Below are 24,867 nucleotides of genomic sequence, written 5' to 3' on the forward strand. Positions count from 1 at the left end.
TATATTTAAATTCAATTAGCCAACATATAGTATATCATTAGTTTCAAATATCTATGTTCCCTTTTAGTTCATTTAGTCAACATGTATGTATTAAGCAAATGCTATCTTGGCATTTGTGTCTTTCTTTAACAGATGGCTATGTGTCATACTCAGTGTTCTCCTTTTGACTAGGATATGGTTCTGGTATATGGATATTTTAGTGTACATACAGAAATATATTTAAATAATTATCAATGTCGTCTTTCGTGAGCAAATTTTCTTCCTGTTGTAATGTTTTTGTTTTGAAGCTGGTTTTGCTGGCCCAAAGAAGATGCTTAAAAAGTGCCTAAAGACTAAATCAGTGGTTGAATCTGGTTTAGGGGTTATATTATTATTAAATGTTCTTATTAAAAATTAATTTGTTCATTCAACCCATATTTACTGTTCATCTACTGTATCTCAGAGTGCTTGGGACACAGCAATGAAACAAAACCATTGTTTATATGGAGCTCACTTTCTAGTGGAGGTAACATAATAAATAAATATGTTAGGTGGTAGTGAGGGTGAAGGGAAAATAAAGCAGGGTAAGTAGACAGAAAAAAGATGAAGGATATGGGGCTACTTTCAATAGAATAGAGGGGAAAATTCTTGGATAATTTGACATTGGAGCAAAGCTCTGAATGAAGTGAGATGGACAGATATCTGAGAGAAGGAAGTGTGGTAAGAGCCCAAGTAGCTGGTTGTGAGTGGGTGAGGGAGAGAAAACCACAAGAGATAAAGATAGAGAAGTAGCAAGGGGTCATAAGATAGAGTTGTATAAGCTACGGTGAAAATTTTGGATTTTATCCTGAGAGAGATAGAAGCCCTTGTTAGATTTGGAGCAGAGGTCGATTTTAGATCTTAAAAGCATTCGTTGTTGTGTTAAGACAAACACACACACACATGCACACTGAAAGGGAAGCAAAAGGATAGAATCTGGAAGAACATTAGAAGGTTATTGTAATAATTTTGCTAAGAAATGATGGCAGAACAGAAGCAGAATAAAGGGCGTGAGACATGGCCAGATTCTGGATACATTCCAAAGATAGAGTTGTGAGTATTTCATGATATATTGGAAGAGGGATCTGAGAGAAAGAAGTCAAGGAATGAACACCTCAAGGATTTTGGCTTCACCAATTGTAAAGATGGAGTTGTCATTTATCCAGAAGAGGAAGGTGGGAGAAAAAGCGAGTTTGGGTGGGTAATCAAGAGTGAGATCAAAATTCCTGGAAGGCAGGAAAATAAATGTCTGGAGTTCAGACGAATGACCTAGGCTGCAGACAGACATTTGGTAATCATTAGGGTGTAAAGAAATTCTGTGGATAGATCAAGAAAGAAGACCAAGAAATGAATACTGGATTGGATTGACAGGAGTTTTAGTGGCAAAACCTGACTGGTCAAGAGTGGATTAGAAGAGATACTAGGGGGACAGTACATTTAGATAATTCTTTGGAGAATTTATATGCTATGAAGGAGTAGAAGAATGTGGCAAGTAGTGGAGGGGTGAAGAGATGCCAAGGTTGCAATTACAACGTGGCTGGGAGCTCACTGCAATAATCAAACTGAGAGAGAAATGGGCAATTTTGTGAGAGGAGGGCACAACTGCAGGAGAGGTGCCCTTGAAAATTCTCTTCCCTCTAAGGGATAAAATTCACTGTCTGAGGGAAGGAGTGACCTTAGGAAGGTGTGGGACAAAGGAACAGGATCAGGGTGTAGTTCATGGGCCCAGACGCAGGTGGATTGGTACATTTGGTACATTTGGAGGTGGGAACTTTTAGGATTTCTCTTATTACTAATTCTCTCTTTCCTTGAAGTAAGAAAGTCTTTACTTGAGAGAAAGGAAAGGGGAATAAATTTTAGTAGGTTAGGGATAGAAAAGGAATTATGAAATGGTAGATTCAAAGATTCGTAGTGTGAGTTGACCAGGGAAATGTGTAGAATTTCTGGCCAGCATTCTGGGCTCACTGAGGTTTGGTTAATAATTTAGATCCAGATGAGACAGAAGGCACAAAGTTGGATTTAATTATGTTGTAGCTAATGGAGGGAGCAAGGAGGGGAAAGGGAGTTGAGAACAGTGCAAGGGACTGATCACAGTTATAGAACAAGGGATCAAAAGCAGGTCTGGAAGGAGAAGAGGACACTAGGAGGTGGGAAGCCATGAAAAAATAGGAGAGGGGGTGCTTAAAAGTCCCAGGGGGCCAAAGGTTTAATGGAGTTTGTACTCTAGAGGTAATCATCTGAAAAAATAGGATGCTGTGGTCATCAGGTGGAATGTTTGAAATCGAGATTATGTAGGGGCACACCAGCTGATAATGATAAAGTCTGGAGTGGGATGGATTATTTGAAATGGGGTGGAGGGCAAGCACATAGGAGGCAAAGAGGGGGAGGGAGGATTAAGAAATGAAATTATTAGAAGAATTCTCTATGTGGATATTGAAATCCTCAAGAATCATGACAAGGTAGCAGTGGAGAGAGTGACAGGATGATAAAAGAACAACTAAACTCTATGAGAAGTGAAGATGAGTGATTGAGGGTCTGAAGATGACCACCCCAAAGAGACTAGTTTGTAGCATAGTCTTACCACATGGACTTCGGAGGAGCTCAGATGGGGGATGAGAAGGGGGGTGGTGGAAGGAAGAGTAGATGGTCCCCAGGATGCAGCAAGGAGCTGGGAAGACAGTCATTTTGTCATACTGTGGGAGACAGACATGGTTGACCTTCTGAACTCATGCACAGAAGAATATAAAAATACTCGAGCACAGCTCTCTTCTTTTTCCTGGCCTTAGCAGTTAAGACCCAATTGTATTTTTTCTTTTTTTCCCATTTCCAAATAAAACTAATGATCTTCCAAGTCACTGAGTAAGAAGCCCTTAGGTTCTGTTTGGCTGAATGAGACGTGTACCTTCTGTGTGTTTATGTGTGTGTGTATAAAAGCATCTATGCTTGTTCATTTATTATGAAGAACTAGCCAGTTATTTTATGGTATTGTCATTTCCCTGGTCTTAAAATAAATGAGTTTATCTAGATTTCTAGTAATGAAACTGCCTAGTTGACATCTCATAGCTGCTTGGGGTCCTCTGGGACTTGAGTTCTTTATAAACCTTTGCCCTATATGTGAAAACAGCAAGGAACAAGAGAGCACAGACAATAACTTACAGAATGAAATGCAGCTAAAAGCTCAATTTGAAATGAATGTTCATCTATTGCTGGAAGTCCTTTAACATTTCCAGCAGCCTTATCTGCAAAATTGCCTGGATTAAAAAAAATAATCTGTCTTTTCTCTCAAATCTGTCAACTCATTCAGTACAAAAGCAAAATAAAATCTAGTTGGGTCACAGCATTCATTCAATTGTTCACGACTATTGCAAAAAACTCCATACAAGTTTTTCATTCTTGAAGATCATTTTCTGTTTTTTCGTCTGTAGAGTCAGATGTAGTCGATGCTGGGAAAGCAACTTCAGAGCGAGAAATGATCCAGTAGTGACTTGGCAGTTCTTCTTACATCCTGTTCAGTGCCTGGAGAATGTGGTTAATGGGGGGAGGGAATGGGTTACTCAGCTGAATATATGCTCGAAGTATGCCTTAATTAAAATGATACAGTAATGCGTTTCAGATAGAGGTTAAATTTCCCTTTCTGGAGGGAAAATAATGTGCTATTTTCCTCACCTATCTTTATGAATACTGTGTTAGTCAAACAGAGAGTAATAATATATTTGGGGAAACTTGGATGTGCCTCTTGCCCATGGGTCTGTTTTAACTTCCTCTTATTTTGCCCAGATACCTCTTTGGCCCATTTGTGAATAAAAATAAATTCTATTCTCTCTTGATAATTCATGATTGCCTTTACAGCAAAGTTTGATCTTTCCAACTTCTTGCTTAGGAAGGAGTGGGAAGCTATTTCCTTCACCTGGTAACTATACAGGGAGATGAAGCCCACACCAGCAAACCCCATGCATGAATTTGTTTTTAGCCCATGAAACGATCTCTGATTTACACACAGAACTCAGAGAGGTTGGATATGGGTATTCCATGTACTCTCCCTCAGAAAAAGAAAAGAGAGGAGGAAAAAAGAAACCGGAATCTTATTGCGCCAGAGACCTTTCTTCATTCTCCTTGGCATCATTTTCTCACTAATTCTTGCTTAGTATTTACTTGTTGAGCTCACTTATTTAAAATGAAAATACCTTCACAAAAATGTTTCTGTGCCATAGAGAGAGTGAAAGGGACGATGCTACCCCTGGATAGTTCCAGGAAACCCCTGCCTGGCTGTCCATAAATATTCACAGCCTTCCCAGGGTCCAGGGGCTGGTGGACTGTGGGCAGTAAATTACTGCCCTGGGCCTGTGTTAGGAACAGCCCCATAGGCAGAGATGTGCAGGCTGCTGACATTTTAAAAGCTTTTGTGGAGGGAAAATGATTTGCAAGTGTTTGGCAAACAAAACCTTTCTGTAGCTCTGTGTCACTTTCAGAGTCAACTTTGGACTTCTAAAACTTCCATGTTTATGAGAACAGAAAACTATTCTTTAGCCTAATGCATATGAAGAACTCCAAGCTGCTCTGTGTGCAAAGGTGAAGCCTAAGGATTGAGAAGAGGAGGTTTATGTTCTGTAGCTATGAACTTCAGCTGGAGCTCAGAGAAATGGGCATAAGTCCAGGCAAAAGCAGGCAGAGCCTCTTAAAGATGAAATGTACTTGGTCTATTTCGGTCACCCTTGGGTTAGTTTCCATGGACACTGCTTTTGCTGCCAGGGTGGTCAGCACCCAGATAGCGCAGGCATGTGCTCCCCGAGCTGTAGAAAGGAGTAAAAAGGTGGATAAGCAGAGTGCAAGGAAAGGCAGCCCTTTTAAGTAAGGTCGGGACCAAAGGGAATGTGATCGAACAATTATTTAACATGGAGGATGGAAATAAACTGAGTAGAAAAATCACTCGGGTCCCCATTCCCAGGGGAATCCTGGTCATTGTGAAGGTAAACCCTTAATGAGAACACCCTTGTCTCTTTTTGAAGCCAAATTTCTGAGTTAGAGATGAACACTCTGCTAGAAACCCACCCGAAGAAATCACAGGTAAGTTACATAAGCAGGTTATTAAAACAAAACAAAACAAAACAAAACAAAACAAAACAAAAAACAGATTCTGATAGTGTAAATGAAAGCTCTGTAGAGAACCAATTTGTTCATTTCAGAGGGCAGGGGACTGGGTCAATCTCGTAAGCTTTCCCAGCTGTTCTGGTGGCGGAGAGGAGACAAGCACCCAGGTCTCCTGGACTCCTGGCAGAGAGGGCTCTGTTCCTGTCAATCATTGGATCCAAACATCACACACAGACCCTCAAAGGTTAGGAGAATTCCTGCCACCCCCAAACCATATCCCTAATGAAAAGAAATCTGCCTCTGCTCACTCTCTCTTCACCCTGACCTTTAGGATGCTTTTGTAAACTCTTTTCCCCTTCAAATATTTCTTTAGAATTAGGAGATCATGGGGATACAAAGGAAACGAGAGAATCCAGAGCATTTTAGAGCTGGAAGGGAGCACCTAAAATATCCCTGGCCTCCTTTATGGATGAGCAGAAAAGAGGAATGCTTCTAGAAGGAACTTTCAAATGCAGATTCTGATTCAGTGAGGTCTGGGGTGGGACCTGAGGTTCAGCCTTGCTACCAAGCTCTGGGATGATGCTGACCCACAGACCACTCTCGAGTATCAAGGAATAGATCAAGTGACTAGCTTCAGGCTCTACAACCAGTTAGTGGTTACTCCAGTAACCATAATGCTGTTCAACTAATTTCAGATGGTTCAGAGCTGTGTAACCTTTAGCAAATTCCTGAAACGCTGAGTCATAGTTACTTCATCTGTAAAAGGTATAGTTTATGGGATTTGTGACCTCTTTGGTTAGCTAATAGGGATAGTGTTGCCTTCATATAGATCTTTATTTACAAAGGAGACTAATAGCAAGGAAAATTTTGAATTGGGAGTCAGGAGCCCCTGGGTGACCCATCCCGGAGGAAACACTCTGGTCTCAATTTCTTTCCCTAAAAGAAGGGATTGGCCTGGGTCACCTTTAAGATTCCTTACAGCAGGGATCCCTGGGTGGCTCAGCGGTTTAGCGCCTGCCTTTGGCCCAGGGCGCGATCCTGGAGACCCAGGATCGAATCCCACGTCAGGCTCCTGGTGCATGAAGCCTGCTTCTCCCTCTGCCTATGTCTCTGCCTCTCTCTCTCACTGTGTGCCTATCATAAATAAATAAAATTAAAAAAAAAAAAAGATTCCTTACAGCAAAACAAAAACTCTAAATACAGTTTATTATTTGTGATAGGCAGTTTTTTAAACAGCTTCCTTCTGGGGAGATATGAAAATACAGTAAGAGCTGACACTTGCCATGTGCCGGGCAGTATTGTAAGAGCTTTCCACATAGTAATTTGTAATTCGTTGTGTCTTCACTACAACCCGGAGAGTTGGACACTGCTATCCTTGCTTGACAGAGCCAAGATGAAGAGGCTGAGGCCCGGAGAGCCTCAGCTTATGCAGGTGTTAGTGGAAGAGCCAAGCCCTAGTGGCTTCAGTCTATGCTTTCACGGACTCCGTTAATAGCAGTGGTCCACTCTGAAGAGTTTCTGGCTCTAGAGCACCTCCACTTGCATTGTTGAAACCAAATCGCCATCTTGTGAATTGTCAGAAGTGTCATCACTGTCTCCATTGTGCATGGGTGAAAACCAAGATTTACATAAGTGCCAAATAGAGAAGCCAGGGTTTCAATTGGATCTGATTGCATCCAAAGCTACATCCTTTGTGGCTTTCCTGTTCAAGCCTGAAGCTCTACCTATGAACACCAAACTTATTCAGATATGGGGAAACTTGATCTCCATAGCTGACCAGCCTGAAGGAGGTGGAGTCCACAAAGTATTTCTAACAGTTAGTGGCTGGTTTTAAAATTTAAAAATTAGTTGGGGGGCATGGGTGGCTCAATTGGTTAAGCATCCAATTCTTGATTTTAGCTCAGGTCATGATCTCAGGGTCATGATCCCTGCTCAGCAGAGAGTCTGCTTGGGATTCTCTTTCTCTTTCTCCCTCTACTCCTCCTCCTTGCACTCTCTCACAAATAAATAAAGAAATCTTTTAAAAATTTGAAAAATAAGCTGATTTATCATCCACTAAACTTGCTATATGTGTTTGCTAAATGTACTAATATAGATACAGAGACTTCTGGGTTTCCTGTGCAGATAATAATACCAATAATAATTTTTTTGTTTTTTATTTCTCAAATTATGTCTAGTTCTAATTGTCTATCACATGGAACATAACATTTCTAGTTTAACTAAGTACAATGATTTGGAGCCATGGTATCTTTATTCTTGCAGCATATCAATGGTCCATTTAATGCCAAGTTCTTGAACAGTAACAGAGACCCATAATTATGCATAATTTCTATGGGAAAACTGTCCTTGATCCACTTGAGGACATATTTTTTCAAGCACATAATGGTTGGGGGGGGGATGTGATAGTGTCTGGAGGCTTAAAACTTTCCAGCAACTGGGAGTATTCTGGAGTTATGCCTCTTTTTGTTCTATCCCCAAGCTGAACACTCTAATTTTTGCATATGATCCCATGAGATCACTACACATCCCTTGGCTGCAAGTTACTCTGATGCCAATCTGCAGTCACTACATATCAGGTGAACCGCAGGACGTGTACATCTTTGGCTGTCTCGCAAGATGAGGAGTCCCAGAGTTAATTTGTTTTTTTCAAAAAAGGGGGGAAAAAAGAAGAATTTGGGCATTTAAGACACCCACCTGCTCCATCAAGAGTTATGTTAACCATCCAAGGATGGTTGGATATGCCGTTCAGGAAAATGCCCCCTGAGGGCTTCCTGATGATAGTTGACACATGTACAACAGATACCACCTTTACAAACTATATTTATTTCAGTCTGCATTCCCAGAACCAGAAGAAGGAGGTACTCCCTTCCCTTCTATAGAGGACAAACTGAAGCTCCCAGTTCAGTTTCGGAAGGGGCTCCCTTCTCCCTTGCACAGAGCAGTGTCAAGACTACAACTTGGGCCCCTCGGTTTTTTGTCCAGGGCTTTCTTCACTCCACCAAGGCTATGATTCTAACATCTTACAAATGTCCTGTGAGAACGTCCATATGAAATATATGCTCTTTCTAAGTCTGTTTACTTCTGACTCTGTGGAAAAATTTAAGAGACATTAGTAACGTTTTTTTTTTTTTTTTTTCTTTCTCAAGTCCCTGTGAAGAAATGACCGTCTTTGTAGTGTTTCTTGTCTGGGCCCTGGAAGGAATCCAAAACTGTCATGTGTTTTCCATCTGGCGCTCTTTCAAGAATCTCTTTTGCTGCTTCCTATAGCCTGGAGGCCATCCTGCAGAACTCTGTAGAGCACCCCTGGCAGGTTGGCCGAGGCAGGAACACAGGCAATGGGGAGTCTCAAAGAAGATTGGAAAGATTTGTGGGGCGTGCAGCCGCACCCCACTATGTGCAAACTCACTCTAAGACAGAAGAGGCCCCCAGAGAGACTGCTTTTCAAAAGTGGACGACTACCTGCTGATTTGTTATGTGACTTTTTTTTAAAATTTTATTTATTTATTCATGAGAGACACACACACACAGAGGCAGGGGCACAGGTAGAGGGAGACATAGGCTTGCCACAGGGAGTCCAGTGCAGGACTTAATCCCGGGACCCCCAGATGATGACCTGATCTTGGCAGAAGATCAACCACTAAGCCACCTAGGTGCCTTGTCATGGGACTTTTAAATAGTGAAGTACCCAAGTAAATTTTTACAATATAATTCAATTTATGAAAAAAAAATTCAACTTGGCTTTCCTGAAGCAGTCATGGGTCATGGGTTTGAAAGGCAACACAGAAAGGAAATACCGAACTTCCAAAAGAAGGTCAGTGGAGAGTGGGCATTGCAGTTTGAGCTGTCCCACATCCTCAAGGCCCAGCCAGAGAAGACCAAAGAGACAACAAGAGTCACAGGTTTGCTGAAGCTTAGAAATCTATATTTACAAAGGGGTTTGCAGTAGAGACTGGTGTCTATGTTTTCCTTCTGAAATAGGTCAAGAAAGTGAAACTTTGCAGGCAATCAGTGGGCATGATCTGAATAGTGTATACTGAGGATGACTGAGTCATTGTTACCCAAATTCTAAAAGGCACCTGCAGCCCTCCATGCCAACCAGTGCCCCACCCCTGACCAAGTTCAAGTTAATTAAGGTGGAAAAGAAATAAAGACAGCTTTGTCTAGATATTTTTATTTGGATGAGCCCAAGTGTGAATCCACTTTTATGTATTAAGCTTGTTCCTGATCATTTGAGCAGGCTCTTGTTCTCTCTGCTCCTCTTCACCTCTTCTCTTTTTCCTTTGCTTCCTCTATTAACAACCACTGAAAAGGCTTTGGGATAGCCTGTTGTTTAAGGACTCCTGTGGGCGATCCCATACCTTTACAAATGAGGCAAACCAAGAGTCAGGACATTGAACCGATGTGTGCAAGGTTTGAGGGCTGTCAGAGCCAAGTCCCCGGCACTGAGGTGCTTGGAGCTGCCCCTTCTTCTCTCTCCTGCTCTGCTCTCAGGAAGAACAAGGTCCTCTGAATCCCTGTCTATAGGACCCGGCCCCCAAGGAGAGCAGCCTGGTACTTAGTCCAGGTGACAAGGTCCAGGTGACCTTCCAGGTGACAAGGAAGTTCCCTTCCATGTATCTTTTCCTTTTTTTTTTTTTTTTTAAGATTTTATTCATTTACTCATGAGAGAGAGAAAGAGAGAGAGAGAGAGGCAGAGACACAGGCAAAGAGAGAAGCAGGCTCCACGCAGGAAGCCCGATGTGGGACTCGATCCCGGGTCTCCAGGATCACGCCCTGGACTGAAGGTGGCACCAAACCGCTGAGCCACCTGGGCTGCCCCCATGCATCTTTTCCATTAGGCATGATGGCACCTGTAGGACTTTTGTACAGGTGCGTATATAATTTGTCGTAACAAATTACCACAACCTGGGTAGCTCGAAACATTTATTCTTTCACTGTCTGAAAAGTCAGATGTCCAAAATCAAGGTGTAAGCAGAGTCACACACACCCGCAAAGACTCCGGAAGGGCATCCTTCCTTGCCCCTTCCCTCTTCTGGTGGTTCCAGGTGTACCTTGGCATATGGCTGCATCAATCCAATCTCTGCCTCTGTGGTCACCTGGTCTTCTCTTCTGTGTGTCATTTCTCTTCTTTGTCTTTACAAGAATGCTTGTCACTAGGTTTGGGTCGACCCAGCTAATCCAAGATGAGTTTTTCATCTCAGGATGTTTAATTTAATTACATTTTTTCCCCAAATTAGGTCATATTTGCACATTCCAGGGGTTAGGCCTTGGAAATATCTTTATTGGGGGCCACCATTCAACACACTGCAGCATTCATATAAATAAGCTCTCAGAAACACCACATATCCTCAGTGTAGATATAGTAAACTCCATATTTGCATTTCCCAGGGTGTGTGTATTGTACCCAGTTTTGAGGAGTTATTTTCCAAATGAGTCTCATGGTGGAATGATTCTGGCAATTTGCTAATTTGGTATAACAAACTTAAACAGTAAGAAGGTTTTTCTATTTTGTTTTGTTTCCTTGTTTGCTTAGGAAAAGGACTCTTTAGAACCTTTAAGCAACTGATGGGCATCATGGCTTTTCAGAAATGGGATTCAGAGCATGGCATTTCCCAGGTGAGTATGTTTGGAATGATTATATTTTGTTTGGGTTTCCCAGAAAGCAGGATTTAAGACAAATTTTAAGTGCAAGCTTTCTACTGGGGACTTTACTCAGGGAGTCAAGAGTGATGGGTAGGACACATCAAAGACCAAGGGAGAGGCAGCCAAGAGTCTGGCTGCTTCCCAGGCTGTTAGCAGCCTGATCTCACAGAGCAGCTCAAAAAGCTGGGTGAAATGTGTCTGGGGGCTCTCTACTAGGGGAAGGAAGGAGACAGTAGTCATCCTCTGGTTCCCTCCATAATTAGTTCACTTTCCCCACACATGCAGTCTCTATACCTAGGTCTAAGCACCTACCTAGCAGATCCTTACCTGCCTTTGAGTAAGAACAGCATGAGCACCTGCAGGAAGCAGGTCAGAACCCACCCAAAAGTAGTCCTACCACAGTCACTGGATTAGGAGACACCTGAGACCCTATGAATCTGAAGCTGTGCTCAAGGAGTATATGAAATGCGCCTGGGCCCATTAGTTCAGGGAACATCCCATGAAACAAGTGCTCCATGAAAGACTCTTTGAGAAACCAACTCATTATTAAATTACTATGAAATGTTATTTCATTAACAAACTTGCATTAATCCAATTTATGCATTCTGGTATCACCGTATACTCACTCAATTCTATACTTCAGAGACAATCTCATTAGTCTAACTTGACATATGTTACTAGGCCTTTTAAAATTTTAACTCAGGAGAAAGTTCATTCTTGGGAGAACTACTTATACATATTGGTAATAACATTATATTCTTGGTGCTGATTTAACTTCATTTGTATTAATATCTTCAGACTGTATGCTATGGAAATGGGAAAGTTACTTAGGGTAGGAAATACTTCTATTCCTGTTCATCTGGATGATGCAGTAAATACTATCTTCCCAACAGAGAAGGGAACAATAATACACAGCAGTCTCTTATCTACTGAGTGGGAGAGAAAAAGAGGAAAAGAAAGAGCATTGTCTGGTCCAAATTTGGGGACAGTTACATTAAACAGAAGAATCAGTAAATGAAAATGTATTCCTGGAACACCTGGGTGGCTCAGTCAGTTAAGTATCCAACTCTTGATTTCAGCTCAGGCCATGATCTCAGTTATGAGATTGAGCCTGTATTGGACTCCATGCTTGACATGGAGTCTGCTTGAGATTCTTTTTCTCCCTCTCCTTCTGCCTCTGCCTTCTCTCTGAAAAATAAATAAGTAACATCTTAAAAAGAAAAAAAGAAAATGTATTCCTTTGCAGTGATTGTAATTGACTGATGTTGAAGGTGAAAGGAGAGTAGTGAAGGAGAATATGGCAGAAGAGAATATTAATTGTTCTTGGTGATGAGGGATATATGGTCACATTTTCAAGAAAGGATTCAGACATTGCAGAGAAGCTGGTTTTCAAGATACCTGCTCTGCTTGCAGAAGTCTGTTTAATTGGCGTGGAGGAACCATGAATCTCAGCAAGCCCACATCCTCTCCATGGCAGGCACGCAGGAAGCATATGCTCCCAACAAAGCCAACAAAGTAAGAATTATCAGGAAACTCAGAGCTGACAGTTTTAGTTCAATCTGGCTTTCATATTGCCATCAGTGAAACAAGTTAGAACCATAGATGTAGAGAGGGGAGGAGGTAGAGGGGCTGGTGAAGGGTAGGACAAGATTTTTACTTTTTAAGAATCTAGAAATGTTCATTTCTAAAGTTCATAGTAGAAGAAAAAGACCACAGGCTTTGTAGCCAGTGACTTAAACTCAATTTCTGGATCCCCCTGGCTTATGAGCTATGGGGGCCTTGGGATAGTTAGCTTCTCAGCCCCAGTTTACTAGTCTGTAAAATGGAGAGAATAATATTATGTCCCTTAATAGCAAATAACGGAAAACTCTACTCAACTTAATTTAAATAATACAGGGCATTTCCAGGCAAAATGGCTCCTGGCACTCCTCCAAATACGTAGCATAATAATGGATAAGAAGACATAGTTGGGGCTCAGAACACAAATAAATGTACAATGGAAAAATAATACAATGTGTCTCATGTCCTGAGGGATGCAGCCTTGGCTAGAAGTCTGTCCTAGGAAACGTTATTACATGGAAAAGAAAAAAAAAAGAATAGAAAAAAGGATCTAGAGATCAGTTCATAGCCTGGCACTTGGACCTGGGTGAGACTTGAGGCTACACATATTTATGACAGAGGAGAAAGGATGAAAGTGCAGCCTCTTGACCAGGATTTCAATCAATTCACCCTCACTTCGTGGTTAAATCCATAATATATGACAGTGAATTAGGGCCTATGGTGCTAGGGAGAGGAAATACAGAAGTGTGAAATGGTATGCATCTACCAATGTAGCCTCAAAATACAAAAAGCAAAAGATGATAGAATTATAAGGAAAATTGGGAAGCCCCAGTGGCCCAGTGGTTTAGCACCACCTTCAGTCCACGGCATGATCCTGGAGACCTGGGATCGAGTCCCGCATCAGGCTCCCTGCATGGAGCCTCCTCCTCCCTCTGCCTGTGTGTCTCTGCCTCTCTCTCTCCCTCTCTCTCTCTCTCACTCTGTGTTTCTTATGAATAAGTAAATAAAATCTTTTAAAAAAAGAATTATAAGGAAAAACTGATTAATTGTTTAAAACCCTGAGATATTCTAATATGTCAGAAATGATTGGTTGAACTGACCCCTAGTCAGTAAGAATAAAGAAAATAGGAAGAGAAGATAAAGCTTTGTTCTAACAAATATAAAGACAATTCTACAACTCTCAAATGCAAATATATCTTATTTCTAAGTACACATAGGGTGATTATAGAAGTTTACTATGTATAGGTCACAAAAATATTATCTCCAGATTTCAAATAACCATCATCATATCTACCATGGTTTTCCAATGAAAGGGAATTAAAAGAGACATAAAAAAAAGAGAATAAAAATGAACAAACATACATTGGGAAACTAGAAATGTACTTCCAAATAATCCATGGTATATTAGTTTCCTATGACTGCTATAACAAATTGCCACAAACTTGGTAGCTTAACACTATAGAAATACATTTTCTTACAGTTCTGAAGACCAGAAGTCTGAAATCAGTATTACAGGCTGAAATCAGTGTTTCCAGGGCCATGCTCCTTTTGAAAACTCTAGGGGAGAATTCATTCCTCACATCTTCCGGTTTCTGGTGTCTCCAGAATTTGTAAGGCTTATGGCTCCATCCCTCTAATTTCTACCTCTGTGGTCATATGCCTCCTTCTCCTCCTCTGTCTGTAATGGAATCTCTCTCTGCCCCTATCCTATAAGGATACATGTGATTGCATTTTGGACCCACCCAAATATCCAGAATAATGTCTCCATATCAAGATCCTTAAGTTAGTCATACTTGCAAAGTATGCAATAAAGTAATATTCCCAGGTTCTAGACATTATACATGGGTATATTATGAAGAGGGGTGGGGTGAGTATTACTCAGCCTACCACATGAGTGAATGAGAGAAATCACAGTGACAACTGAAAGGCAATGCAAGTCACATATATCAAGCCTTGTAAAATGCAGCAAAAATCATACCTAGAGGTAAATTTGTAGCCTGAAATGCAAATACATTAAAAAAAAAGAACATTTAAAATAAACTATTTGATTCAATGCAAGACATTGAATCAGGAATCAAAACAGTAGGCCCCCCCGCCCCCCCGCCCCAAGCAACCTAGTTTTATTGGCACGTTTTTGCAAACTTCAAGGGAGAAATATTCCCTATGTTATACAAACCATTTATGAGTCCAAATCCAAAAAGTCAGCTACCCACATAATTTTATCAGGCTAATAAAACTCTGATGTGGAATTGAGACAGAACAGTACAATTATAGACCAATATTACTTATAATCAATGAATGCAAAAATCCTAACTAAAATACAGTAAACTAAAAAAAAAATAAAGAAAAAAAAATACAGTAAACTGAATTCAATAATGATTTAAAAATATATAGGGACAAAGTAAGGTTTATTCCAGTAATTATAAGGTTAGCTCAATACTAGAAAATCTCTGAGGGTGGCTGGATGGCTTAGTCGATTAAGCATACAACTCTGGATGTCAGCTGAGGTCGTGATCTCAGGGTCATGAGATTGAACCCCATGTAGGGCTCCATGCTGGGCCTGGAGCCTGCTTAAGAGACTCTCCTTCCCCTTGCTCCTGCACATGTGCTCTCTCTCTCTCTCTAAGAAAAAAAGAAAGAAAGAAAAAGAAAATCTCTTGATGCAATACATATCATTAACAGTTTAAAGAAGAAAAATCATATGATCATCTCAACAGAAAGCCTAAGGTAGCCTAAGGTTCCACATTCATAATTAATTCATAATTAAGAAACTAAAAACACTTAGCAAAGTAGGACTGGAAGGAAGCCTCCTTAACTTGATAAATGGTATCCATCAAACACTGATAATAAGCATTATATTTACTAATGAGATTTTTGAAGTTTACCTGCTAGATCAAGAAGAAGGTTTGCCTGTATTCACTGTTATTTTTATTTTTATTTTTTTTGGCATGTTCAGGTTTGGTGGTTTATACTAATTTGCCATTTTTTAAATAGTGTTAGGTTTGCATATGTGGGTGGTAATAGTATAGTAGCATGGCCTAGAGTAGGCTGCCGGTTTTCTACAAAATCCATGCACCTCTTTCTCCATAGTTGGAGAGTCTTAGGTAGGCATGTGGCAGTGTAGCCAGCCTGTGGTTCCTCACTTCCTGTGAAGTGCTGTGTGGCTGTATGCCTAGGTTCTCACAAGTGGAATGTAAGAAGAAGGCATGTGTACTACATAGGGGTCTGCATTTGAAGACATGAGCATATCTGTTCCAAACTCTCTTTCCTCTCCACTAGCTGGCACTTGGAAGTGGCATGCATGATATAGCTTCAAGCATGCAGGTGGGGACAGTCCTAGGGATGAAGAAGTTACAGAAAGGAGGGAAGTAGGCAGAAGGACCTTGTGGAACAGTGCTACCCCTGCCTGGGCTGCTGGTGTAGGGGTAAGTGACAAAGAAATAAAGCTGTGAATTCTTGAAACTGCTGAAGCTTTGTGTCTCTTTGTTACAGCAGCCCTGCCATACCCACACCGTGAAATAACAAATACCTGTCATTGTGGCAGTTGAGGACATTGGACTAAATGGTGCTGCAAATAAGCTTCAACAGCGTCTGATGTCTTAAGAAATATGCAAAAAGAAGTAGGCCGGGATCCCTGGGTGGCGCAGCGGTTTGGCGCCTGCCTTTGGCCCAGGGTGTGATCCTGGAGACGCGGGATCGAATCCCACGTCGGGCTCCCGGTGCATGAAGCCTGCTTCTCCCTCTGCCTATGTCTCTGCCTCTCTTTCTCTCTCTGTGACTATCATAAATAAATAAAACTTAAAAAAAAAAAAAAAGAAATAGGCCTTTTTTAAGATGCTGGGTTGCAGATACCCTGATATTTGCTGTATAATTTTTCACTCTTTTCTAATGAAGTTAGAGTGAACGACAAAAAAAAAAATGATAAAGGGAATTTACTGGCTACAGATACATCTGACTTTAGGATAATCTCAATTCTGCTGCTTAGTAATATGGCCAAGAATTGTTTCATTTTTGACTTTGTTCTGCCTTACTCTGGATTTTGGTAGCTCCTTAAAATGCCCTTCCTGATTGCAAGATAGCATTTTCTGGAATTCATAAGCCTTCTTCATTCCAAACAGAGACCATCTTTGCCTCCAAGTTGGTAAAACATTCCTTCATAAAACACAAAAAGAGCTTTTATTCTTTGCCAAGGATTCATGACACAGAAATGACTTAGACATGAGTCCCTACTGGAAAAGCTCAGTCATTGCCCTAGACATCCACAAATTATTTGTTTTTCTTCCTGCATCAAGTTTTTTTTTTTTTAAATCCTCATATTCTGCAAATGGTGGTATGTATAGAACTGGCACCCATTGTACTCTACATGGTCTCCTTGTCCATGAACATGAGATGTTCACATCTTCTTCCCAGTTTTATTGAGATATAATTGACATACAGCACTGCACAGGTTTAAGGTGTCCAGCATGATGACTTGACATATGAATATTGCAAAACTGATTACCACAGCAAATTTAGTTAACAAACATCACTTCATATAGTTAAAAAATATTCTTGTTTTCCTCGTGATGAGAACCCTTAAGATGTCCTCTCTTGGTAACTTCCATTTTTTTTTCTAAAAGATTTTATTTATTTATTCATGAGAGGCAGAGAGAGAGAGAGAGAGAGAGAGAGAGAGAGGCAGAGACACAGGCAGAGGGAGAAGCAGGTTCCGTGCAGGGAGCCCGACGTGGGACTCGATCCCAGGTCTCCAGGATCACACCCTGGGCTGAAGGTGGTGCTAAACCGCTGAGCCGCCTGGGCTGCCCTCTTTGGTAACTTTCAAATATACCATGGAGTATAGTAGCCATGGTCATCATATTGTACTTACAACCCCACTATTTATTTATCTTCTAGCTTAAGATTTGTTCCTTTTGATCACCTTCATCCATTTCCTTCAAAACCATTCTTTGCTTCTGGTTACCACAAGTATTTTTATACCCAACATCAAGCTACCTCAATAAGGCAAATACTAACAACTCTTTATTCATTCCCTCTGCTTTGAAACCCTTTCACTTCTTTTTCATTAGGAAAGCTTTAATGCTTTTTCCTAAGTCCCTTAGGACATCTTTATAAGGAGTAACAGGAAATGAGGTCCATGGCAAAGTTAGTGACTGGGATAACTTCTCCCTAGCTACAATGTCATTGCTTAAGAGTTAGACTTCCTGGATGTCAACTCCAAGCAAGTTCATTGTTCCCTTTTTTTGTGTTGCTATAAAGCTCTGTCTAGACAACAGTATAATACTTAGCTGTATATAAACAACTATAACATGGCATGATTTCTTTTATACTGTTTCTTGAGGATAAGAACTGCCAATTATTTGCTTTTGAGTATCAGTCTTCTGGATCATAAAAGAGACTTATGGGAGAGAATGCTGATTGCCTATCTAATTTCTTCTTCCTCAACAACAGACTTGTGTTGGAAATGTCATTATGCTTAGTTAAAAAATTGTTTCCCATCATCCCTTCCATATAATAGTGGTCAATGTGCAAGTGGATATTTTTGGATAGGACATCCAGAAAAATTCTTTTTAAAAAGGGGCTTATTCAACTGGGAGGAAAGTACCCCTCTTCTCCTCTTCCCTTCTTTTATCTTTCTGGTTGAAGTTCCAGCAGCCACCTTGTGACCATGAGTCAACTTTGAAGATATAAGGCATGTGCTAAGGGTGGCGAGCAGAAAGAGAGCAAAAATACAGAAAGGAAGGATAATCATATGGACATTATTATACTGCCAGGCTGTCTATCTATGGTTTTTTTAAAAAAAGATATATTTATTTGAAAGAGAGAGAGAATACATGTGTGAGTTGGGGAAAGGAAAGAGGGAGAGGAAGAGAAATCTTCAAGCAGACTCTCCACTGAGCATAGAGCCTGATGTGGGGTTCAATCCCAGGACCCTGAGATCATGACCTGAGGCAAAACCAAGAGTCGGATGCCTAACCGACTGAGCCACCCAGGCCCCCTTACCCTTGGACTTTTTTAATGTGAGAGAAAAAACACACATTTATAATTTTTAAGCCTTTATCATTTTTAAGTCATTGTCACGTTAGGTTTATATTACTAGTAGCTGAACTTCATCCTAACTGATATAATGCTTGATAAAAGTTTACAACTAAAGTAAAGAAGTATAATGTCCAGGACACTTATTAGTACAGGCAACCTAAGCCAAAGGTAGCAAATCATCAGGCTGCAGGCTGAATCCAAAAACACATCAGGTTTATTTTTGTTTTAACCGCATTAACTACCAACATCAGAGAGCTGGGGGAGCTTCATATAAACACTTGGATTTCTTCTTCTTTAAAATCAAGAAGGTTTAGCAAGAAGGAGGGTCCATACTCCTGCCCCACATCAGTTGATGAATGGTGGCTGTCCCATTGGTGAGGGGCCAAGAGTCTTCATGTCATCTGTACCTTCACCCACCCAGCTCCTCTTGTCCATGGGAGCTGCCCAGCCCTTTCAGGCAATTATTAAGTGTGTGGCCCCAGATCTGAGGAAATGTCATTCCAAGCTAGATTTTTAGCCTTATTTTTTCAGATTGTTTAATCTGCTCTGATCAAAGGCATCCTGTATCATTAGGCACCTTTAGTTTGCAAAAACAGAGCCTACATGAAGCCTTGCAGCGGGCAATCCTTCTGTGATGCAGATGAAGAGCCAGGATTATATTTGATAAATCACATCACATCTAGTGCTCACATTAACTAGATCAGTGCAAAGCTAATTGTGAAGAATGATCTATCAATCTATCTGTCATCTATCTATTGACTTCTTTTTTTTTTTAATAGAAGAACAAAGAAGATAAGTGGAAAAAAGGGAAGGGACAGGGGAGGGGAGGGGAGGTGAAGAAGAAGAAGAAGAAGAAGAAGAAGAAGAAGAAGAAGAAGAAGAAGAAGAAATAGAGGAAGCAGTCACCAGAACGTAACTAACCAGGTAGAGAGGGGACCCTAAACCAGGTCACAGAAGATCTGTCAGAGGCCCTTCTGATGGTTAGGCCAAGAGGAAGGAAAAGTACACAGAACACAAGCAGCCATCCCCAAACAGCTGCATCCCTCTGAAGTGAGCTGAGGCACCTCTAGAGACCCTTCCACAGGTGTTTTATTGAATATGTGTCAAGTACTTACGTAGATGATGAACTAGATCAATGAACAGATATGAGCCACTCTGTTCATGTTTAGCTTAAGGCCTCAGAGACAGAAGTGACAATAATCTCACCTGCAGGTACAGTTGTAATGTCTGATGGGGTTCAACGTATTCTCTATGAATCTGAGGTAGAATCTTAGAGAAATGATTTTGTTGCAGTCTGAACCACCTGGCAATGCAGTTGGTCCTCGGAGCTTAAATATCAGAATCTAGACAAAGCCAAGAATGCTGTAGGTAAATGCAAATTTGGATTCAGGGATTGAGACAGCCAATTTTTGTCAACACTACCAACCTTGAAACCCAATCATGTCTTGTTTTCTGCCTCCCCTTTTGCAATATCCCCTTTCTTCATAGAACTCTCTAGAATCATTGAGAGTTGACTCCATAATGTAAGAGACCAAGCAGCAAGTAAAAGATTTTCCATGTAGCCTTTCAATGGAATAACCAAAATGACCTTTTAGCTGTTTGCCTCTCTCCATGCATTTCTCATCACTTTCTTGGTCTTTGGATAAAAAAAAAATATATTTTAAGAAATGTGTATTTAAGACACGGGTACTGGAAGAAAGGGTATGGAGTATATGAAAGCTCAATGCAATAACTCTTCAGGCACACATGTTTAAAACAGTGTGACAGTCACATCTGAGCCATCCAGCATGTTGCTGGAGTGAACACAACAGAAACAAAGAATCAGAGAGGGCAGAAACCCCATTTAAGGTCAAAAGTGGCAAAGAGAAGATATTTTAGGATAAAAAACAAATATCCAGTCTTCTGTGCATCTTTGCACGACTTACTATTTCAGCAACAGTGGGAAAGTTTTAAACTACTTATGTGGGGATCTTTGGTCAGTAATGAACTTCATGTTCACAGGGGAAATCTTTTTTCTCAACCTGAGGCCTTATGACCTAAGTCATGATAACTCTTTTTTTTTTTTTTTTAAGCAAGGTCAGTTTCAAAAGCATATGGGATTCGATCTGTGTTTCTTTAAAACATGGGACATACACCAAATCCAGAATTTTATATTTCTCCTTAATAATCTGACATGAAAACTAAATGCATAAAACGTTTGACCTTGTAAAGGCCAATCTCTTTTGAGTTATGGATGAGGAAAAAGAATTTTAAAAAACCCTGAAACACAGCAAAGAAAAAAATTTCCTCCACACAGTCTCATTTTTCAAAGTGCTGAAATTTCCAAACAGTTTGATGATTTATCTACAAGCTTTCTCCCTAACAAAGGTTTTTCTTCTAGCTTGAAACCGAACCCGAAGAATTCCAGGCTTAAAAAGATCATTGTCTCCCTGTCCCTCTCTTTGTGCATGAGTGTATGTGTGCTTGTGTACGTGAGTGTGTTTGTGTGAGTGTGTGCGTGTGTTGCCATCAAAGACGGGTCAATGGTACTCTCCTTAAGATTAAGTGACACTATTTTGGACAGCAATCTTGCCATTTTGGTAAGACCTGTACTGGGGCTCAGCACATCACTTGAACAAAGAGGATCCATCTGCCTTGGGCTTAGTCCAAACTCCCCATCAATGACAATGGTCTACTTGAGTCCTTGCCTCTTCTTGGTCCTATTGAATTTCTCCACACAAGAGACAGGTAGTACAAATCAGAGAAGAAAGAACCCTTATGTGAGCTGGGAATTCTTCCTTATTGCAAACCCAGTGGGAAGCCACAGTCCCAGGCCAGTGCTAGAGAGAGGTTTTACCTGGTTCCCCCAGGCCAGGCAGCAAGACAATGCCTCTCATTTCAATAAATCATTCCTTTGCCCTTCTCAAGGGGGAAAGGAATTTTACATTTGCATGTGTTTCAGGTCTTCCAGACAAAAGCTGGACCTGGTAGGAGAAGGACATATTTTGGGAGGCTCCCGTGAACTCTTTGGTGCCACAAGTACTCTTTAGGAAATGATTGTTTCCTGGACAGTAGCCAAAGGCACAGCTTCCAAGTGATGGACAGCTCCCAAGGGTGGAAGTTGGGGCAAGGACAAACTGAGAGAACTAGATGACTGTGCATCTGGGGAGACTGAGTCACGCAGGGTCAGAGCATGTGAGGGAGGAACAGAAAGAATGCTTTTCTGGGAAAGAGTCTGAATTTGAGGTATTTGACTTCTATGGGCGAGATCTTTGCTCCATCCTGTGATAAGAAAGGAGTGGTGTGTTTACAAGTACATACATGCTTAGCATATTTTTTGAGGATTTATATGCTTTACTCTCCTTAAATGCTATAATTTAGATTTAAATTCAGAAAATTAAAAGGAAATGTCTGACAGTGCTGTGTCAAAATTTTTCAGATTCCTGCTATTATGGAAGCTGATTTCCTGTGATGAAAAAAATGTCATTTCAGCGGAGCTCTGAGAACTTTTGGAATGTGTGCACCAGGTCTGAAAATGCAGAGTGGACTATGACACAGAAAGAAAGACATGTGTACATGCTTTTGCAGGAGCAAGGAGTGGATGAAATTAGTTTCCTCTAGCAATACCTCATGATTGAAATATCCAAAGATCTCAAGGAAAATTTAAAAAATCAGAACAGTTGAAGAAATAGATGATGGGAAGAAACTATTTCTTTCCCCAGCTCCCCTGTCCCTCAGGCAGGGCTTTTGCACCAGCTCCCAGAGTTTCCCTATTGGAAGATGATTTAATAACACTCCTCCCTGTGTCAATGTATTTCACTGTAATCTCTCACCACCTAAACTAATTGCTTGCACTTGAACCTTTGTCCCAGCACCAGCTGCCAGAGAGACTCAGAGTAAAACACATGTATTCTGGGCACTGAAATGTTGGTACGAACAAGCATGTAAGGGCCATGCTGCCCAGGGTCTCTTGTCTGACAACAGCTGACATAGTTCCACATCATCTTCACAAATAACAGTAACCTGGCTTTCTGAGCATAAGCTGATCTAGATACTAGAATTTAGCTTGAGCATAAACACATGGACAAGAATATGATTTTGTGAAGCAGGGAGGTCAAAATGAGAATTTCTTTTCACTAAGGAGTTGGTGGGAAGAGCCATGAGGCTGAGTGAGCCACCTTTGCACCTGCCACGAGAATGTGTGGATTACTATGCCTCTTGTTTTATGCTGTGCTGCCTTCCTCTTCGGAGTGTCTCACATGTTCTTACCCTGCTCTGGGGTTTTTCATTCCTTGTTTCAGGATCTGCAACAACTCTCATCACTCCTGGTGGCAGTTATTGATGTTACCAGCTGCAGGTACCCACAGCCCACTTGATGGGCAATCCACTCACCACCCCTCCCAAAGCCATCTCTAGGAAGGTGAGGTTCTTGCTGAGGGCACTGAAGACTCCCTGAACCATTGCTCAAAACCAAGTGAAAGATGGGATGAAGCAGCCAGGAGAAAACCTACCCCTGAGAGGCAGAGACTAATTTCCCAATTGCTGATGCCAGTCATCCTTGCAATGAGTGCCACAAGAAGGTACCATAGGCATTGACCAGAGACGAAAAGCAACTGCATCTTTTCAGGAAAAAAAAAAATGTGGTTATTTCAGGGATAGCAAATCAATCAGCAGTTGTTGCCATTTTTGAATATCCACTTTGTGCCAGGAACCATACTAGGTATTTTCTTATGTTGTCTCTAACCCATGTGTCTCCCAACACCAACACTGAAAGAAGAGTCTCGCCTTCCTCCTACCCTCCCTCCCCTCCTCCTCTCTCTCTCTCTCCTTCCTTCCTCCTTCTTCCTATTCTCCTCCTCCTTTCCTCCCCCTCATCCTCCTTCTTCTCCAGCCAGTCAGCCTGCATGCCTTCCTTCCTTCTTTTCTTTCCTTCCTTTCTTTCTTCCTTCCTTCCTTTACAGCAGAGATCACCAAGCTGCTGAGAAGTTAGGTTATTTGATCAAGGTCACAGCTACACTACAACAAAACTGTGATTTGAGCCCAGATTTGTCTGATTCCAAAATCCATTCTCTCTTGTACTCCTTGAAAGATATAAAGTTTTGTAGCTTAAAAAAAAAATTATATATATATATATATATATATATATATATATATATATATATGCCTGGAAAATGCTTTTAAGAAGATGGCCATCTCAGCAGAGGCTTTTCTAAAATAGAAAGAGAGGAATTCTCAAAGGATTGTTTATGAAAACACAAATCACTTGCATTTCTGCATTTGAACTTCTGGGTAATGAATTACAATAGTTATTGAGGACTTACTGCAACAAGTAAAGTTTAAAATATATTTTCTCTTCTTTTCCGGACCACTTATAAATTCACCCACTACACAAGTATTTATTGGACACATATTCTCGTAACAATTGATTGTTTATTATCTTGCATCTGAAAAACTCCAAGTTGAACCTTCGACAAAGTATTTGAAACAGAAGTAGTCATTTCTGAAAGAAACAGAACTTCAAAAGCATATCGCCACCCGAGAAGGACTTGGCTGGGTAGTTCATTTCTTGCTATCACCGGTTGGACGAGAAGGCCCAACTCAGAGCTGTTGGAATCAGTTTCAGGGTTTCCAGTTACTATTATTCGCTTTCCTTTATTGAGTCACCATCGACAGGATAGCCAGAAAGATAGATAGCTCACAGGTATCTAGGCACTATTCAGTCATTTATATTTTAAAACTGAGTCCAGTCCAGTTTAAATTCTGAAACTCAGAGTTTCCTTCCAATTAGTACCAACAAGACTTGAAATCAGCTTGTGGCAGAAAAAGGCTTCTATGTCTCTGTCTTTCTCTGTCCCCCTCTTCTTTCTCCCTTTCCCTGTTGTTCTCTCCCTCCCTCTCTTCCTGCATCTCCTTCTCTCAGCTCTGTGGTCCCTCAACACTGACCCCACCAAGAGAGTTTCTGCTTTCATCTTTTGCCTCCTCCCTCCCTCCTCTGATCTGTCTGCAAAAGCAGTACCCGGATCTCTTTCCTGAGGCTCTGAGACTCTAGGCTGAATGACAGAAAGGATTGCAGGGGAGGCAAATGAATAAACAAAACAAAGTAGACCACTTGGAACAAAGAGTCAGTGGAAGGTATTTCAAAACCACAGTACCCATTGCACTTATTTTTTCCATGTCCTTTCTCTTACCCTTAAATTTCAGGAGGGGTTCTGGGTTTTTCACCACACTCCCCCAGCAAAGTGCCTAATGTAAAGTAGGCCCTCAATGAACGTTTGTTGAATGAATAAAATTCAGTGTGGACATATCAGTGCAGTCCTGGATCTTGATGGAAGTGTATGACAAAGGGGAAAAAGACAAATGAATGGGACAGAATGTCCTGGCTTCAGTGACTAGGTACTGAGCATGAGTAATACACCAGGCACTGCTGCTTGCGTTCAGCTGGACCTACTGAAGAATAAGAGATGTTCTGTGTCCTGAATTCTCATAGACTAGTGGAAAGACAGGATAATGAGTTGTAGTGTTGTTGTTTAACTTGTCCAAATT

At 41.0% G+C, this 24,867-nt stretch overlaps 1 long non-coding RNA gene across 1 annotated transcript in view; it reads left to right on the forward strand.

Moving 5' to 3' along the window:
- Nucleotides 1-22,619, forward strand: part of LOC140638326 (uncharacterized) — a 67,284-nt gene extending 44,665 nt beyond the window's left edge. The window contains exons 2-3 of the long non-coding RNA XR_012035421.1: nucleotides 10,640-10,722; nucleotides 21,764-22,619. This is a non-coding gene — a long non-coding RNA (uncharacterized lncRNA). The remainder of the gene's footprint in view (nucleotides 1-10,639; nucleotides 10,723-21,763) is intronic.
- Nucleotides 22,620-24,867: the final 2,248 nt, after the last annotated feature.

The sequence above is a fragment of the Canis lupus genome, chromosome 1 (assembly GCF_048164855.1).
Source record: "Canis lupus baileyi chromosome 1, mCanLup2.hap1, whole genome shotgun sequence".
Lineage (NCBI taxonomy): Eukaryota > Metazoa > Chordata > Mammalia > Carnivora > Canidae > Canis > Canis lupus.